The sequence below is a fragment of the Canis aureus genome, chromosome 34 (genome assembly GCF_053574225.1).
Source record: "Canis aureus isolate CA01 chromosome 34, VMU_Caureus_v.1.0, whole genome shotgun sequence".
NCBI lineage: Eukaryota > Metazoa > Chordata > Mammalia > Carnivora > Canidae > Canis > Canis aureus.
The window spans coordinates 20,805,292-20,826,183 of record NC_135644.1 but is presented as its reverse complement, the minus strand read 5'-3'; the positions used below and the strand labels follow the sequence as shown (position 1 = coordinate 20,826,183).

General features: G+C 37.2%; 1 long non-coding RNA gene and 1 pseudogene across 4 annotated transcripts in view; both read left to right on the top strand.

Annotated features, from left to right (window-relative positions):
• The window catches only part of LOC144304952 (uncharacterized), a 78,107-nt gene that overhangs the window by 6,043 nt on the left and 51,172 nt on the right, over window positions 1-20,892 (top strand). The window lies entirely within an intron of this gene.
• Window positions 6,194-6,940, top strand: LOC144304943 (complement component 1 Q subcomponent-binding protein, mitochondrial pseudogene; annotated as a pseudogene).

Here is a 20,892-nt window from a genome sequence, read left to right as displayed (position 1 = left end):
TCTTTGGGTTGCATTTTATTAAAGCTTGTCACTTAACTGTCCTGTGTTCCTGAGCTATGAAACATGAACACTGGGTTATGGAATAGTTTCTCTTAATAAACAACAAAAAAAATAAAAATTAAAATTAAAAAAATGTTGTTTAAAAAGCAAAACAGGGATACCTGGCTGGCTCAGTCAATGGACCATGCAACTCTTGACCTCAGAATCATGAGTTGAAGCCCCACATTGGGTATAGAGAGCTTACTTAAAACAAAACAAAAAATTAAAAGCAAATACAATAACTAAAGTTTGTATTGTTTATGTAGTTTTTAATAACCATGGTAATCATAGCCATTTTTATGTGTAAAGAATACTCATAAATGTATGCTATGTGAAATAAATAACACTCAAAAAAAAAGAACACTCAAATGAAATGGTAATATAATGACTATATATATTAAAGATTTTACTTGGGATCCCTGGGTGGCGCAGCGGTTTGGCGTCTCCCTTTGGCACAGGGCGTGATCCTGGAGACCCGGGATCGAATCCCACGTCGGGCTCCCGGTGCATGGAGCCTGCTTCTCCCTCTGCCTGTGTCTCTGCTTCTCTCTCTCTCTCTCTGTGAGACTATCATAAATAAATAAAAATTTATAAAAAAAATAAATAAATAAAGATTTTATTTATTTATTTATTTGAGAATGGGCGAGAGAACAGGAAAAGGGTGATGGGCAGAGGGAGAAGCAGACTCCCCACTGGGAAGGGAGCCCAGTGTGGAACTTAATCCCACAACCCCAAGATGCTGACCTGAGTCAACCACCCAGTGCTTAATACATTACTTCCTCCTTAAGTATTGTAGATCACACATGATTTTAGAGGGTATTTGAATGTGGAAGATCTTACATTTTTCATAGTTTTATTTATACTGTTAAACAGAAGAAAGAAGTCATAGTTGGCTATAACATTTCTAAAATAACAGTAAATCCATTTTTTTCTCTATCAAGTTTAACTTTTGCTTATATCAGAGTTTGAAGAAAATAATAGCAGTACTATTTATAGAATAACAATGTAAATTGAGCTTTTCATGGCCTTTTGTTTGGAATTATCACGTTACACCATTTATCTTTTGGGGGGTCATTTATACTAGAGACTAAAAGTACTGAAATAAATGATTTCTTGTCAAATTTAATGAGTTTTTAACTTATATTTTATATTTTAAAACCTAGAAAATCACTGTATATTTTCTTAGCATAGAATTTCCAAGTAGAGGGATACCTGGATGGCTCAGTGGTTGAGCGTCTGCCTTTAGCTCAGGTCGTGATCCCAGAGTCCTGGGATCGAGTCCCACAACATGCTCCCAGCAAGGAGCCTGCTTCTCCCTCTGCCTATGTCTCTGCCCCTTCCTCTGTGTCTCTCATGAATAAATAAATAAAAATCTTTTTTAAAAAAGAATTTCCAAGTAGATTATATATTTATGAATTAAATTCTGTATAAAGGGAGTATTTATTGAATATTTGTAAAAACCTAGCATTGGGTTAGAGAAACAAAGATGGCAAAGATACTGCCTCTGCCCTGGAGGGACTATCAGACAACTGGGTTCATCAAAAATATTTTTGTGGGATTCAATCAAGTGAACATCTAGAAAAAATTGGTCAATAATCATTGTAGGATCCCTTATCTCTCTTCCAATAGATAAAATTACACATTATTGCAAACCTAATTATCAAAAGAAGAAATGCCTGAGTTTTGTATGCTATACCTCTTATATAAATGGTACTATATTTCTATATTATCATATACATTTCTAAGTGAAGGCTCTTATTAACATGCACACATTCCAGGATAGAGGTGAGGCCTCTGGAAACATGCATGGGCATGCAGACATGTAAAGTATTTCGTACTATAGCCATGCAGGAGGCAGAGTTTTCCGTGCCCATCCAAATTCCAAGCTGCAGATTCTGATATATCGACAAGTTATCTAAAATCTCTTTTCTTATTCCCTCTATGATGTCCTTTCATCAAAATTAATTTCTATTTCTGGATTCTATAATTCTGTTATTCGTTGGCAATAATTGCCTTACTCATTGCAAAATGATGAGCCCTTTTATGTCCTTAAAGTATCAGCTCTGTTAAAAGTAACCTTGTGATTTACATTTTATTTTTTATTTTTTTTTGTGTGTGATTTACATTTTAAACACCGTTCTTATATGGATGTTTTCTTTTCTTAGAAACAAAACCAAAAAACAGGCTAAAGACCAAAAAGTAAATTCAAATTATATCTATTTGATATAATTAAATATTTGTATTTAGCGTTTAAATATTGCCTGTTGAATTGTTACTATAGATGGGAGCTACTTTTCTTCCTTAAGGAGCTTGGGAAGCCCTTAACTACTTGTCAGTTTTCATACATCTCAAAGTGTAAAACTTTGAGTGAGGCAGCCACTGACTCTGGCTTTACAGACATAAGACCTAACAAGTCTCAGCATATTTCATTTTGCCAGGGCTCCTCATTCAACTCCTCTGCCTTTTCTCTTGGGAGGCTGAGCATGTGTGTGGTTAACTAAGTACCACAGCAGTTAAGAGCTCAGGCTCTGGAGCCAGGCAGATTTGGGTTCACATCCCTGGCTTGGTCACTCACTATCTGGGTAACATTAGGAGACTTACTGTTTCTGAGGAAGAATAAGCATCCAGTGAAGGCAAAATAAATATCCAGTAAGGGTGATGGAAACGTTTTCTTAAAGAATGGGAACCACCTGCGTCTTGGTTAGGGCTGGTCTGTAGAACAGAAGTCTTCCTGCTTCAATCTGAGGACTTCTAGCTTCTTGTACCTGTGATGACCTTGGTCAAGTCATTCAACTATTGAATCTTCAATTTCCTTATCTCTGTAATGAGTCTGAGTTCTTTTTCTCTCCATCTGCATTGAGTAATCAAGCTCATTGCATTACAAACTATTGAATTGGGACACTTGGATGGCTCACAGATTAAACATCTGCCTTTGGCTGAAGGTGTGGTCCTGTCTCTGCCTCTCTCTCTCTCTCTCTCTCTCATGAATAAATAAATAAATAAAATCTTTAAAAATAAATAAAAATAAAAACTATTGAATTTATTTATACAGACTATTACTAACAAAACTTCATGTTATAACACCTTGCAAAGTGCTTTCATTCACTGAGTCTAGTTTGAGCCCTTTAAGAGTTTGCGCAGATAAACACTCATGTCTGTATTTTACAGTTCCAGGAATTGAAGCAAATGACTTGCCTGAGGCCTCAATGCTAGTGAAGTGGCAAAACCAGGAACAAAAGCTATTTTTTTGTTTTATTATTTTTAGTAACATTATAGTTACCTTGCTGCAAGGATAAAAGATTAGTGCACAGAAAACTAATGTTACTATATAAATATCATGCTGAATATCCTTTCCCATCTCTGAATCCTAGGCCAAAGGTACTGGCTACCTAAGCCTGCCTTGCCTTGTCCCAAAAGACCTACTTTAGTTTGGGGAGACTTTGAAATTGTGGATGTTTCCATTCTCATCCAAGAAATATGAAGGTCAGAAAGAAACACAAAAATTTAAAGATGATTAGAAATTCAGATGCATTCTGGCGTGAGCTACCCTTGACCTAACTTAATTACACTACATACCACCCCCCCCCCCCGCCCCGCTACTTATAAGGAAAAACAAACTACCTGAGAATATAAAAGGCAGCCAGTCAAGGAAAATAACTCACAAACTATATATTTGGAGTATGGATGGTATGATGGAAAAAGCACACCACCAAAAGTCCAGCTAAAGTAATAGACACTTGGTCGGATGAGCACTGGGTGTTATAATATATGTTGGCAAGTCGAATTTCAACGAAAGCAAATTTTTAAAAAATAATAATAAATAAAAAATAAAGTAATAGAAATTACTATATCTAGCACATATCAGGCATAGTGTTTTTGATTTTTTGGTCATTAATTAGTGGCTATTTTAATTATTTTGCCCTGGTGACTGTGGTAGAAATGGAAAAATGTGATAGAAAAGCAGAAAAGGGTGGAACTATAAACTAATTGTGTATATGTGAGGGTGTCAACTTTGAGTCTTTTTATATGTAAATGGAAAAAATAATGCCTGTTTTGTTCACAGACTGAATAGAATGTCTAGCACATCAAGGGTACTCAAGCATCATTCAGACCATACAAGTCTAAGTCTGATTAAAAAGGTACTGGAAGGGACACCTGGGTGGCTTAGTGTTTGAGCAGATATCTCACAGCTCAGGGTGTGACACTGGGCGTTCTGGGATTGGGTCCCAGGTCCTGGCATCGGGCTCCCCCCCCCGCCCCCCCCCCCCCCCCCGTTCCCCAGGGAGGCTACTCTGCCTCTCTCTGTCTCTTATGAATAAATAAATAAAATCTTAAAAAAAAAAAAAAAAGATACTTGAAAAAAGTAGTAGAAGGAGCTTTGCAGATTACTGTTGAGGAAAATATTTCCTTCTGGGTACATAGCATTTATCAGACATCACAAGATACTTAGGTAGGAGATTATTTGTGTGAGGTGATTTTCTTTGGTGTGTTTTTATATGATTTTATATTTATGGGAACTACCGTATAAATTTCAGTTGGTATATATTTTCTAGATCCTTACAGTTTTTTGTTGTAATCAATAAGGTGGATAACTTTGGTCACCTAGAACAAATATTCTCATACAGAGATCTGAGGATATACTAAGTGTATAGTTACCTTTGGAATAAAAACATGAAAGTGGAATTAAGATGGTCTTTGTGAGGGTACAAAAGGAGTGATATATAACCATATCAGTTTTAACCTCTGAATTCCCTGACTGCATGGAAACTACTTATGACAATCCATTACCTTTTATTTGGAATGTTACTAAAACATTGTTTTACACCAGGCAAACGTGAGGCTACTTTTTATATATTTTGATTTGGATTAAGTATTGCCTCATAGCTCCAGGCATGATTCTTGTGCATGTTATAAATTTTGCAATCTGTCAATGCTATAGAACAAGCTGAGCTATTGCTAAGACTATTTCAACACCCAAGAACTTCCTTCTAATTCTTTCTGAAATATCTCACTTTTAAAAAAAAAATATATATATATATAAATGTTAAAGGAAGTTGAAGAATTTAAAAAGTAAGTTAGAGGCAGCGCGGGTGGCTCAGTGGTTTAGCGCCGCCTTCAGCCCAGGTCCTGATCCTGGAGACCCAGGATCGAGTCCCATGTTGGGCTCCCTGCGTGGAGCCAGCTTCTCTCTCTGCCTCTCTCTCTCTCTCTCTCTCTCTCTCTTTCTCATGAATGGATAAATAAAATCTTTTTAAAAAGTAAGTTAGTAGAACATGCTAATGGTAGTTTTGGGATACAATCCTTTCATTTATTAGTTCTGTGCTTCAAATGACAATAGCTGTAGAATTCTAACAGGAAAAAAACAATAAATTATCTATTATTTCACCATTAGCATGTCTTTAAATTTCAAAGTCAAGGCAGTTCAATGAAGCTAGTCATTTTACAATTATAGTTTTGTTAGTGGGAATTCATAAGCCCTTTATCTGAAGGAAAGTTTGGAAAATAATTTCATATCTTTTAGTTTTTTTATCAGTAAGAAAGTGGTAGGGATGCCTGGGTGGCTCAGCGGTTGAGCATCTACCTTTGGCTCAGGAGGTGATCCCAGGGTCCCAGAATCAAATCCCATATCAGGCTTCCCACCGGGAGCCTGCTTCTCCCTCTGCCAATGTCTCTGTCTCTCTCATGAATAAATAAATAAAATTTAAAAAAATAAAAATAAGACAGTGATAAATTGGTATGATATTCTATGTTGCAAGATTTGAATAATGAATAAAAACAATTGTACTGGGCAGTCCGGGTGGCTCAGCGGTTTAGCGCCGCCTTCAGCCCAGGGCATGATCCTGGAGACCGGGGATCAAGTCCTGTGTCGGGCTCCCTGCATGGAGCCTGCTTCTCCCTCTACCTGTGTCTCTGCCTCTCTCTCTCTCTCTCTCTGTGTCCCTCATGAATAAATAAATAAAATCTTAAAAAAAAAACAAAAACAATTGTACTCTATTAAAAAATCTGTCACAGAAGGAATAATACAATGTTAAATCTGAGAAAGAGCCATCATTACATTTATTGGAAAACTGTCAGATTTAGTAAATAAAAACACCCAGGGACGACACTTTTGGAGGCTCACGGATCGGATCCTTGAGCCTAGGTGGCCCTTCACGCCTGCACTTGTCAGCTGCTGTGCTATGTGCCCCACATGCTGGGCTTGGCCATGCCTGGACTCTGTGCCACACCCACCCCACTGCCCTGGCCATGCATGTGGCCCTTTGGACTGCTCGGTGTGTACATGGGCCGGGTGCAGCTGTGGCACCCTGCACTTCTAGGAGGACAAAATTTTGAATTCCTAAATGATGAAGTTAAGGAGGAAAAAAAGATACGGAAGCATAAGTCCCTTCCCAAGATGTCTGGAGGTTGGGAGCTGGAAGTGAATGGGACAGAAGCTAAATTACTGCAGAAAGTTGCTGGAGAAAAGATCACTGCCACTTTAAACATCCCCAATAGCATCCTGCCAACATTTGATGGGAAGGAGGAGCCCAAAGTTGGGGAACCAGAGCCTGGATTGACCTCTACTCTTAATTTTGTGGTTGAAGTTATAAAGAAGGGTGGCAAGAAGACCCTGGTACTGACTGGACTGTCACTAACCAGAAGATGAGGTTAGGCAAGAAGAGGAGGAGAATTTTCTCCATCAGGGAAATGAGCGTTCAGTCCATTGGTGAGTCTGTGTGAAAGAATGCTCAACACCAATTCCATGGACCCGGCCTTCTATGACCACCTGATAGATTTCCTGGCCGGCTGAGGGGTGGCTAACACTATTGCAAAAGAGTTGGTGATGCTCAGCACAGCCCTGAAGCACCAAGAATACATTAATTTTCTCAAAGATCCCAAAAGTTTTGTCAAGAGCCAGTAGAGCAGACAAGACATTGAACATCTTAAATGTATGGCAGGCTTTGGCCTGGGAACAGACCTACCCCGAAATCAGTTACACATGTGCTTGGAGATGGCTTTCAGCCTGATATCCCAGAAAGTAATCCAAACTTAAACTATTTCCTTTGCCCTCTTATTTACTATTCATTTATTTCCTCTCTACAAATCTGTTATTCCTAGATATTTGTATAACATAATGATGGCCAATAAAATTGGTTTATCTCCTCCAAAAAGAGAAAATAAAACAGGATGCCAAGTTAAATTTGAATTTCAGATAACAGTGAATAATTTTTGGCATGAGTATGCCCCCATGCAATATTTCGTTATGCAAAATAATTATTTGTTGTTTATCTGAAAGTCAAATTTAACTGGCATCCTGTCTTTTATCTGGCAATTCTACCCTAAAGGTATCCTAATTCTTTTTAAAAGGCACATAGCTAACTAAATGCTGACACAGGAATAGGATCTGAACAGTTAAGGAGTTTACAGATGCTGCTGCAAAGGATTGTTATATAGTAGCATGTTTTAGAAAATAAAATAACTATATTTCATAACCATAACTTCATAAGAAACTGGAAACAAGGTAGCTGTTTACAATGGAAACCTTTGAATCTATTGATTCTAGTTACCAAGCTCTGGAAGCAGGCCACCAACATTAGGACAGTTGGGAGTTTCCTGGAGGAACACTATATTCTGCTTGCCTCAAGTATTTGCCAATGGGTTGCAAGTTATAAAGACATTCAATTTTATCTACATTTCCTTCTTCCTTGATTTCTGATATCGATTGTGTCACTTTTTTTTTCATTCCAAACATGTTTATTTATGTCTTCCATCTTCTATTCTTGCTAATTTTCCCAGAGACATGTTGATTTTATAAGACTTCAATAACCAACTTTCGGCTTTGTGGTTCTCCACTGCATGTTTATTTCCAAATTTTTTTTTTAATTTTTATTTATTTATGATAGTCACAGAGAGAGAGAGAGAGAGGCAGAGACACATGCAGAGGGAGAAGCAGGCTCCATGCACCGGGAGCCCGACGTGGGATTCGATCCCGGGTCTCCAAGATCGCGCCCTGAGCCAAAGGCAGGCGCTAAACCGCTGCGCCACCCAGGGATCCCTATTTCCAAATTTTGAAAATGCAATCCAACCCATTGCTTTGTGAAATGGCCCCTGGGTAAAGGTAAAATTGGGGTTAGATATCAATTTATTAGGCATGTTATAGAGATGATACAGCCCTGAGTGAAGGCACCAATGTTTTAGGTGCCTCCTAAATCTAATAATCTTTGTTTTTGAGAGCTGTGTTATTTAGCGAGAATAGTAGTTGTAGCCAGATCCAAATTACAACCTTCTTTTTTTAATAAAAATATTCCTTAGAAATATGAAGCAAGAAAACATGATGAAAAATAAAAGATCTTAAAATTCTATAAAAGAGATTTTATTAACAATGCAAACTACAGCACATGGTACCTCCCAGCAAGCCATAAAAAGAAAATCTCTTAGTAATGTTGTGGTGATAATACATTTGATAGTTGTTATATTTATTGTAAGTTGTAAAGAGCTCTATATATTTTAAAGATATAATTAATTCTTGTGACATGCTTATAAGGCAAAGAGAAGACATAATTATTCTTATTTTAAAGATGAATAAAAGACAGCCCAAATTTATTAGAGGATTTCCCAAGGACACAAATAGTGGATGAGTAGTGCTTAAGGCTGCACATTTTTAGTAGGGAACACAGTACATTGGCTTACCTTAGTCTCAGGAACTATTTTTAAATTATTTAAGGAATATAACATTATTTTCAGTTATTTTAATATTAGATTAAATTTATTCTAATTACTGGGGTGCCTGGATGGCTCATTGGGTTAAGCATCTGCCTTCAGCTCAGGTTCTGATCTCAGGATCCTGGGATCCAGCCCAGAGACAGGCTCCCTGCTCAGCATGGAATATATTTCTCCCTCTACCTTTCCCTCTCCCTCTGCCCCTTCCCCAACCTGTGCACTCTCTCTCTCTCAAATAAACAAAATCTGCTGAGTGAAGTAAGTCAGTCGGAGAAGGACAAACATTATATGTTCTCATTCATTTGGGGAATATAAATAATAGTGAAAGGGAAAATAAGGGAAGGGAGAAGAAATGTGTGGGAAATATCAGAAAGGGAGACAGAACGTAAAGACTGCTAACTCTGGGAAACGAACTAGGGGTGGTAGAAGGGGAGGAGGGCGGGGGGTGGGAGTGAATGGGTGACGGGCACTGGGTGTTATTCTGTATGTTAGTAAATTGAACACCAATAAAAAAAAAATAATAAAAAAAATAAACAAAATCTTTTTTAAAAAAGTTATTCTAATTACTCATAATGTATTAATGTTATTAGAATAACTATAAAAATAAAAGTAAAAATTTGAATGTTAAATCAAAATATTTTTCAAATTTCTCTTGTAAAAACAACCAATCATGCTAGATGGCATATCCAGGGATCCCTGGGTGGCGCAGTGGTTTGGCGCCTGCCTTTGGCCCAGGGCGCGATCCTGGAGACCCGGGATCGAATCCCACATCAGGCTCCCGGTGCATGGAGCCTGCTTCTCCCTCTGCCTATGTCTCTGCCTCTCTCTCTCTCTCTCTGTGACTATCATAAATAAATAAAAATTAAAAAAAAAAATAGATGGCATATCCAAAGGTACTATTTTATAGGAAAAGACAATATACAGATAAAGTCTTTAACACCTTAAACTAGATGTCAAAGTCAGTAACTGTGATGTAGTTTTTGCAGTACTGTTGTTGGGGTCAGGAGTCAAGAGCCAAGAAAGAATTCTTGAGACATCTTCAGTGCAAGAAGGTGGCTTTATCAAACCATGAGGACAGGACCCAAGGACAGAATGAGCTGCTGCCCCAGGACTGTGAGAGACAACCCATTATATGCTTTGGGGTTGGGGGAAGTAAAAAGATGAGGGGAGTTCCAAAAGAATTTTCATATGCTAAAGAAGACTCACAGGATACTGGAGGCCTTGCTATTGTCAAATTAAAGTGTTTTTTTTCCCTCTAGCAAGGCATTAACATTAAGACTGTGGGAAGTTTCCTGGAGGAACATTATGTCCAGCCTGCTTCAAGTATTTGTCAATGGCTGCAGGTTAGAAGGTCAATTAATTTTATCTACATTTCCTTCTGCTTTTGTTTCCCACATCAACTGTGTATATTGAGATCCCTAAAGAAACGATGAATGGATAAATCACTTTTTAAAAGAATAAATCAAACTGTCATTTATTTTTGTCATATTATTTAAGCTTGCTAAAGTTAACTTTATTGTGTTAAAAGTTCACAGGAGATGATATTAAGTACTTAGGATTTTGAGTTTTGTTGACTAAATGGGGAGAAATTGAGGAGCTATTAAAAGAACAGCTGATGGCGCCTGGGTGGCTTCCTCATTTAAAGCCTAGGACTCTTGATTGCTGCACAGGATGTGATCTCAGGGTCCTGAGATCCAGCCCCATGTGGGGCTCTACACTAGACTTGGACCTACTTAAGATTCTCTCTCTCTCCCTCTCCCTCTGTCCCTCCTTCTGCTCAAGTGCTCTCTCTGTCTCCCTCTCTCACATAAATAAATACATAAATAAATAAATAAACAAACAAACAAACAAACATCCTTGAAAACAACAGCTGGGTGAGGAGTGGGAATATTTTAGGGTCTAGTAAGTATTTCTGCACTATTAATAGTATATATTTACTATTTAGTATTATCCGTTTAGTTTTATTCATTAATTTTATGTATACGTGTTAGTGTTTTTGTTTTTGTTTTAAGATTTCATTTATTCACGAAAGACACAGAGAGAGAGAGAGGTAGAGACACAGGCAGAGGGAGAAGCAGGCTCCATGCAGGGAGCCCAATGTGGGACTTGATCCTGGCACTCTGGGATCACGCCCTGAGCCAAAGGCAGGCTCATAACCACTGAGCAACCCAGGTGTCCCATGTGTTAGTCTTAAAATAGTATTATACCTTTACTATTATACATTTACTATTTACTTTTATTTATTCATTTACATTTACTAATTTAGATATTTAACAAAGATATATTATGAAAAAGATATCCTGACCTAAAAAACCAAAATACACTATTTGTATGATTTGCACCAACAAATAATGTCAGGATTCGAATATAATCTTGACAAAAATCTTGAAGTGATCCTATTCTAATCCCCATTTTGACTCTCAGAGAGGCAAGATTTCATGCCCAAACTCCCAGATTAGGGGGCAGAGGCAATATTTAAAATGTTAATTCAAAATGTTTAATTTAGCATTGGTCACTAATTATGTTAACAAAATCTTGCTTAAAGCAGAGAATAAAGGATAAATATCTATCTTATAGATAAAGCTGTAATTATGGAATTTAATAATTCTGTGACATTTCTAAGATTTGATTTTTATCAGTGATGCAGAATTTCACACCTGGCTGAGCAGCACAGTCACTTGTACATTTTAAAAATATCGATTCTAGGGACACCTGGGTGACTCAGTGGTTGAGCATCTGCCTTTGGCCCAGAGCGTGATCCTGGAGTCCAGGGATCAAGTACTACATGGGGCTCCCTGCACGGAGCCTGCTTCTCCCTCTGCCTGTGTCTCTGCCTCTTTCTCTGTGTCTCTCATGAATGAATGAATGAATGAATGAATGAATGAATAAATAAATAAATAAATAAATCTTTTAAAAATATATCAATTCTTACTGTTCCCATCTTCTCTCACCCTGCTCCTCCATGGGTACAGTCCAAGTGTAAAGTACTCTCATTTCAAAATATGAGAACGTCTTAGTTAAGCCATAGTAAAAAACAAAAACAAAAACAAAACTGTCCCTCTTTTGTCTCTCATGAGACAGAAATTGGGGAATATACCAAATAACTCTGAGATTCCTTATTGTAATCAGAACTTCTTAAGGATGTCAAAATCCCCAGGGCTTAGCACAGAGTTTAGTGGGCATAAGGGTCACCATATGTTTACTGAATTGACAAAATAAAAAAAATAATCAAGGTTCCTATCTTCTAGCAGCTTGCTCCTTTTCCTGGGTATGATGACATACACACAGAAAAGGACAGCAGTGCAACAGGTGTTCAGAAAGCAAGAGCTCCAGAAGTTCTGAGTAGGAGGAAATCTGCGGAAGACTTTGTCAAACAAAGAGCCCTCAGTAGGTGTAAATTTGAGTAGATAAAATGCAGATGCAAAACCATTTCTGACTGTGGAAGCTGCTTGACCTAATGTGTAGTCACTGAAATGAGCTCTCATTCTGAGAGAGAACACGGACCCAGTCCAAAGGGGGCATTTGTGATAATAAAACTGAAGAATGAAATGTCAAAACTCAGGGAGAACTTTGAATTTAAAGACGGGATGTGTATATCATATAAAAGGCCAAGTTTATTTTATAAATGATAATTTAAAACTGCAAAATGGAGCAAATACTCAGCACACAGCCTTAGGAGTTTCCCATATACCCCACAGAGAGCAAAGGGAAATTGCTAGCTTTCTGAAGCAGGTTTTTGGGGAGAGAGTAAAATGATGCTGTCCTTTTTACCTGCTTTAGAAGTGGTTAGACCTAGTTCAGGTGTATGTCATTTCTGATCAATTTTCATTGCTATATATTTCTTGCCTGGATTTCTTTTTAGCACTTCAACCTGGTTTGCAGACAGATAAAAAATTACTTCTAAATGAATGAAAATATCTTTACTGACTTTATTTTTCTCATTATCAGTTCAGTCCCAATACTAGACCCATATTTTTCAGTTTCATATAAACTTTTTGAGGAAACTCATCCACTTTTATGACTTCACTTAGCGTCTGTTTTTAAAAACTCCCAAATCTAAAAAAAAATAAAAACTCCCAAATCTACACCAATAGTTATCCCAATTTTACATCCCCTTCTACAATAATTTATTTTTTATTTTTTTATTTATGATACTCACACACACACACAAAGAGAGAGAGAGGCAGAGACACAGGCAGAGGGAGAAGCAGGCTCCATGCACCAGGAGCCCAACATGGGATTCGATCCCGGGTCTCCCGGATCGCGCCATGGGCCAAAGGCAGGTGCCAAACCGCTGCACCACCCAGGGATCCCCCCTTCTACAATAATTTAAGTTACTTAATATGTTGGATATTTAAATTGTAAAAATTCACAAGTTGAACTCTGAGTTTATAACTCTTTTCCTATTTTTCTCATTACAATAAGTCATTATCTTTTGAATAACATAAACGCCTAGCTTTTGAAACCTATGTCATTATTTTTCCTTCCAATCTTACCAACTTTTACTGACTTCCCAATTCTCAGTAATACTTTAAGGTTTCAAACCTTCTATCTATTACTATTTGGTTCACATCACTTTGCATGTAATGTCATTGCACAAATAATCAAAGCTAGTATTTAGCAAGCAAGCACTTATTATTATAGTAGTAGGGATGCTTCATCAAAATTAATGTAAAAACACTTAGATGTGCCAGCCTTTTCACCTGGAGGCAGGAAATGACTTTATAATCATTACAGTGGTCAGGAAAAACATTATATCATCTTCATTCCCACCAAGTTAAAAGATCAACAAATATTTGTTTAAGATTTTATTTATTTATTCATGAGACACACACACACACACACACACACACAGAGAGAGAGAGAGAGAGAGAGAGGCAGAGACACAGGCAAAAGGGAGAAGCAGGCTCCATGCAGGGCAAGGAGCCTGATGTGGGACTCAATCCCGGGACTCTAGAATCACGCCCTGGGCCCAAGGCAGGCACTAAACCACTGAGCCACCCAGGGATACCCTCAACAAATATTTTTTAATAGCAATTTTTCCCTCTCCCGCTTTTTTTTTTTTAATTAAAAAAAATTTTTTTTTTAATTTATTTATGATAGTCACAGAGAGAGAGAGGCAGAGACACAGGCAGAGGGAGAAACAGGCTTCATGCACCAGGAGCCCAATGTGGGATTTGATCCCGGGTCTCCAGGATTGCGCCCTGGGCCAAGGGCAGGCGCCAAACTGCTGCGCCACCCAGGGATCCCTTTTAATAGCAATTTAACTCCACTATAAGAACCAGAGTGTTACCTATAAGGCAATATAATAATGTTGCCTTGAAAATCATCTCTACGTGTTCACATAGTAATGAAGTTCTGAGGATATCATATTTTTTGCTGATATACTGTTAGTGTACATTTCCATGGCTTACAAGAAGATCTCCTAAAGGGTGAAGGTGCTAATTGCTTTTTATATTGCTCTCTCTCCAGCACTTTGAACAATGCCTGGAGAGAACCTGTGGGCCTGTCTCCTTGCTTATACCAAGGAACCACTATCCTCTAGAACAGAAAAAGCCTAAGCGAAAGAAGCTACAGGAACACCAAGCAAACCAAGCATAGGTCTTCCTCTGAGTTTCTTAGTTTGCTTAAGTCCATGTGTTCTGCTCTGAAGTAGTGGGAGACGGCATGGCTGGCGAGAGGTTTCCTTTCATGTAAAAAATTAAAGAAATGTAAATTTTCTTGCAAATCATAGGTTTTGAATATTTGTTAAATGAATGAATAAATGGGAATGAGTATGATTTTCTATTATATATAATTTTTTAAGGATTTTCTATATATAGTAACATGTCATCTGCAATTAGTGAATGTACTTCTTTCTTACAAATTTGGATGCCTTGTATTTCTTTTTCTTGTCTGACTGCTATGGCTAGGACTCTCAGTTTCTACATTGAGTAAAAGTGGTGAGAGTGGATATCCTTGTCTTATTCCTGGTCGTAGAGGAAAAACTCAGTTTTTTACCTTGGAGAATGGTATTAGCTGTGGGTTTTCATATATGGCTTTTATAATATTGAGGTATATTGCCTCTAAGTCTACTTTGTTGAGAATTTTATCATGAATGGATCTTGAACTTTTCAAATACTTTATCTGTGTCTATTGAGATGATCATAGTTTTTTTTTTCCCTTTCTCTTGTTAAAGTAATATAGCATGTTGATTGATTTGTGAATATTGAACTGCCCTTGCATCCCAGTAATAAATCCCATTTGATTGTGATGAATGATTTTTTTGGATGTATTTTGGATTCAGTTTGCTAGGGAGATTTTTGCATCTATCTTCATCAGTAATATTAGCCTACAATTTTCTTTTTTGGTAGTGTCTTTATCTGGTTTTGGTATCAGGGTAATGCTGGCCTCATAAAATGAGTTTGGAATCTTTCCTTCCTCTTCTATTTTTTGGAATAGTTTGAGAATAAGTATTAACTCTTCTTTAAATGTTTGATAGAATTCACCTGTGAAGTCATTTGGTCCTAGACTTTTGTTTGTTGTGAATTTTTTTTATTACTGATTCAACTTAATTGCTAGTAATATGTTCAAATTTTCTATTTCTTCCGATTCAGTTTTGGGCGATTATGTTTCTAGGAATTTTTCCATTTCTTCTAGGTTGTCCAATTTGTTGGCATATAATTTTTTCATAGGATCCTCATGATTATTTATATTTCTGTGGTGTTGACTGTTACTTCTCCTTCATTTCTGATTTTATTTGAGTCCTCTTTCTTTTTTCATTATGAGTATGATTATAAGTTTTTCAATTTCATCGATCTTTTCAAAGAATCAGCTTTTATTTCATTGATCTGTTCTCGTTTTTTTGTTGTCTCTATTTCATTTATTTCTAACCTAATTTATTATTTCCTTCTTTCTACTGGCTTTCAACTTTGTTTTTCTTTTTCTAGCTCCTTTATGTGTAAAGTTAGATTATTTGAGGGTATTTTTTTCTTTACTTCTTGAAGTATATTGTATTGCTATAATTTTCCCTTAGATAAGACACCTTTTGCTGCATTCAAAAGATTTTAGACCATTGTGTTTTCATTTTCATTTGTCTCTATGTGTTTTTTATTTCCTTTTTGATTTCTTGGTTGGCCAATTTATTGTTTAGTAGCATGTTATTAACCTCCATGTATTTGTGTTTTTATATTTTCTTACAATTGATTTCTAGTTTTATACCATTGTGGTCAGAAAGATACATATGATTTCAGTGTTTTTTAATTTATTGACACTTGAGTTATGCCCTAACATGAGATCCATTTTGGAGATTATTCCATGTGCCCTTGAAAAGAATGTATTTTACTATTTTGGGATGAAATTTTCTGAATATATTTGTTAGACCCAATGGTCCAATGTGTCATTCAAAGCCACTGTTTTCTTTATGATCTTCTGTCTGAATGATCTACCCATTAATGTAAGTGGGGGTATATAATGTCCCCAACTATTATTGTATTACTATTAATTTCTTCCTTTTTGTCTGTTAATAATTGCTTTATGTATTTGAGTGCTCCCAGGTTGGATGCATAAATGTTTACAATTGTTATATCCTCTTGTTGGATTACTCTCTTTATGATTACATAGTGCCCTTCTTTGTATCTTGTTATAGGTTTTATTTCAAATCCTGTTTTGTCTAAGTATTGCTGTGTAACTGGAGAGGTATTGAGGTCTATATCTATTGATATATATGTGTGTGTATATATATATGTATATATATATATTTACAAAAATAATTCTCACATATAATCCATATTCATGATTTAGGAGGAAAAGAATCAACTGTATGGTCTCCTCAAAAATATTTTCACCCTTCTTTAAAAAGCAAATAAGTTCCCAGATGCTGGAAACTTTTAGACCTCTGTAATAGAAATACTGTATTTGACATAATGCACCAATGCATTTTTATACTTAGTCATCTTCGGATGCTGGTGATGCAGCAGCTTGCATTTTGAACACATGCCTAATATGGCCAGATCTTATGGTTTATTCCACTGAGTAGAGAAACACAGCAAGTGCCATTAAGGCTAAGCCAACAGGCTGAGTGTTCCTTGAAGAAATAGGCTGTGACTAAATTGAAGTGTTAGCAGAGAGGAAAAGAAGTAGAAAACAGCTTTTCAGCCTAGGGGAGTGAGTAAAGTAAGCTGATAGTGGCAGGGGAAGAAGGTCAGATCTGCATGTCCTCATCTCCCCACTTCAAAGGTGGAAATTCCAGGAAGTAGAATGTATTAGAAACACTCAGATAAGTACAAGATAACCTGAGAAAAAAAAAAAAAAAAAAAAAAAAGATAACCTGAGAACACTAAAGATGTGCCCTGCATCCCAACACCTCTAGTAAGAGCCAGCTTGGTAACATACCAGTGTGGTGCAATGGTGAAAAGGATTGGAGAGATAAGTGAGCTCAACACAGTGCTCCTGCCCTCATGCATATTCTTTAGACAGAAGCTATTAGAAGGTGTTAATGGAACTAGGGACCTAATATAGGCTGGCCTGGAGCCAGGACAAAAAGTACCAGTGTATGAGGATGACTCAAATGTAGTAAGCATCAGTTGCATCATAGTGGTAACAAGTATAGGGATCCTCCAGGCCCAGCAAGATCCAGAAGACAGCACATGTAGATCTCTGGCACCATTATCCCTTTCCTCCATGAATTCACATAAGCCCCAAAATGCCCAGAAGCCACATTATAGAGATAGGAATCTGAAAAACTGAACATGTACTTAAAAGACACTGAATCATTTAAAGGGATACATGGGGCAGCAAGATAACTTCCTCAACCCCCTGCCATGTCACTCACAGGGGTAGCTCATGAGGATGAGGATGAGGATGAGGATGAGGATGATTCCACTGAATCTTCGTTAAGCACACAGAGGCTTATTCTTGACAGGGCAGAAAGAGGGATGATCAACCGCTCCCTGCTTCAGTCTTGAGAGAGAAAAAAGAGTGAGGAAGTTGGTGCCCGATCGCTGATTCTGTGCAACTGTTTCCATCTTCACCCTCTTTTTTAAAATTGTCCTCTTTCAACGTGACAGTTTGGCTGACTGTAGACAGGGAGTGTTGTGGCTGAGAACACAAAGATGGCTATCTTTGATGCCTTTGATCATAGAAGATTTTTAGTTAAGAAACACTCCAGAAGCTGCCTCCTCTTTACCAAAAAAACCAAACCACAAAACTAAAATGCCACTTTTCATCAAGTGTATGAATCACTCCTTTTTTTCCTTTTTATTCTAAATTCCTTCTAAAAATAGAAATAAAAAAAATAAACTGCTAAAGTTAGTTATTGCTCTCTTGTATTGCTTTTCTTCCTTTTTTTTTTTTTTTAACATGGTGCCTATAAGAACTTGCCTAGGCCAAAAAAAGTGGGGGGAAGGGAGAGATGCATTATAGTTAATTCTAATTAACTAGGCAAAAAAAAAAAGTAAAAAAAATAGGTGATCAAGGATGCCTGGGTGGCTCAGTCGGTTCAGCGTCTGCCTTCAGCTCAGGTCATGATCCTGGAGACATGGGATCAGTCCCACATCGGGCTCTCTGCTGGGTGGGGAGCCTGCTTCTTCCTCTCTCTGCCTGCAGCTCCCCTGCTCTTGCTCTCCTTTTGTTAAATAAATAAATAAATAAATAAATAAATAAATAAATATCTTTAAAGAGAGAGAGAGAGAGCGGTGATCTGCACAACATGGTAAAACATTAAAACCTAGTTGACATTTACAGCCCACTATACCCGAGAACTGTATATGTTCACCTGTATAGACTACACATGGAGCTGTGTAATAATCTCAGTACATTTAAGAGAACTAAACTCATATAGAGTTTGTTTTATTTTTTTAAAGATTTTATTTATTTATTCATGAGAGACACAGAGACAGAGAGAGGCAGAGACACAGGCAGAGGGAGAAGCAGGCTCCATGCAGGGAGCCCGACGTGGGACTCTATCCCGGGTCTCCAGGATTAGGCCCTGGGCTAAAGGCGGTTCTAAACCACTGAGCCACCCAGGCTGCCCCATACAGAGTTTATTCTCTGACTGTAATGGAATAAAACTAGAACTTAGTAAGATATTTAGAGAAAATCTTAAATACTTTGAGAATTTCTAAATAGTTCATGGGTGAAAAAAGAAATCACAAAGGCAATTAGAAAATTTTTCAAACGTTATGTTAATGAAAGTACATTGTATGAGAAATTGTTTGCAGCTAATGCAGTGCTCACAGGAAATTAACATTGTAACCAACATCCACATAACTGATGGTGACTGGTTTTGATCAGATTTTTTTTCAAAGGTTAGCTGGCTTCTCTAATTTAGAGAAAAATGTAGGTAGAAATCTAAGCAAATCTTGAGAATATGTGTAGAGAGAAATTTTTAAAGTAAATGCTAGGATTTTATTTTTTTTCTTTTAAAGATTTTATTTATTTATTCATAAGAGACAAAAGGAGAGAAAGAACGGCAGAGGGAGAGGGAAAAGCAGGTTCTCCATGGAGCAAGGAGCCTGACTTGGGACTCAATCCCAGGACCCCGAGATCATGACCTGAGCCGAAGGTGGACGCTTAGCCAACTGAACCACCCAGGTGCCCACTAAGTACTAGGGTTTTACAGTAAATATGTTGTAACAACCATTTGAGATCTTTGAAATGCTCCTGTAAGTCAGTGAAAAAATAAATGTGATATCATACTCCGTTGTTTGTTTTCTTGTGAGCATTTAATGGAATAACATCTAAAGCAACATCAAATATACAATATACAAAAGAGAAAATCATATCTAATTATACGGCACCTACCTTATTGTTGTTGCTTGGTACAAGCATCTCCATATAGCTAGCACTACTTAAAGACTAAATTCACAGCATAAATCTAAACATGATATTATGCAGTATTATATGGATAGACACAAAGATGGAAATTCATTGGTTTAGATGCTGGATTGAGTTGAATGGAGAGGCAGATGGATTTTTCTGGGTTTAATAATTAGTAAAGACTGGTGGTTTTAGTAAATACACAAAGCCTTCATGGCTTTTAGTGTGCCTAAAGTATTTCTTTGTGCTTTCTAATATTTGAGTTCATAGATTATTAGTGGCTAAATATCACTTGTTAAGAAAAGAGGTGATTTGGACTTCTGCACAGGGCCTTTTATGTACCTTCATTAGCTCAATTATAATTAGAACGTTCTTTTTCAGTATTTAATATTGATATTGTACCTCTCCTATAAGCCCAGATCAAAATTATACCACCATCAGATAGCCTTCCTTAAAGATCCATTCCCCATCCCTCAATATATGAGCTTTTGCCTTCCTGTTAGCTGCGTGGTCTCTTAGTTTATTATGTCTGGTACTGTCTTTATTTGTTCTTCCCTTGATATCAGGCACCCCAAATCCTTATCAGAGTAATTTGTATGTAGTAGGTGTTAACAACAGTTGGGAATGAGTAACAAATATAATCACAGCAATTACTAACATATGCCACTGTTTCCTATAAGAAAAGGGTCCAAGAAATGCAAGTGACAAACTTTCTATAGTTTATTCTTATCAACCCTAAGAAGAGGTTGAGTTTTGTGGCTGCAGTGTTCCATGACAGCAGCTGTCCCCAAGACTTCTAGATACTAGCTAGAGTTTGCTTAATGTATGATATAATGCAAGGCTCACCAACTGCCAGCTAAGGATGGTTTGTACATTTTGTAATAGTTGGAAAATGGCAAAAGAAAAGTAATGTGAGACATATGAAAATTATATGAACTTAAAAATTTAGTGTTCATAAAGGAAGATTTTTTTAAGAAGATGGCTTCACTCATTTGGTTTGCATATTTTCTATGGCTATGTTTATGCGACAACAGAGTCAAGTAGCTGCTGCAGTGGAAACTGTGTGACTCGTGGAGCCTAAAAAATGTTCAATATCGGGGATCCCTGGGTGGCGTAGTGGTTTGGCACCTGCCTTTGGCCCAGGGTGCGATCCTGGAGACCCGGGATCGAATCCCACGTCGGGCTCCCGGTGCATGGAGCCTGCTTCTCCCTCTGCCTATGTCTCTACCTCTCTCTCTCTCTCTCTGTGACTATCATAAATAAATAAAAAATTTAAAAAAAAAATGTTCAATATCTGTCCCTTTACACTAAAGTTTGTCAGTCCCTGACATAGTGAATTATTATGTCCATATGGAA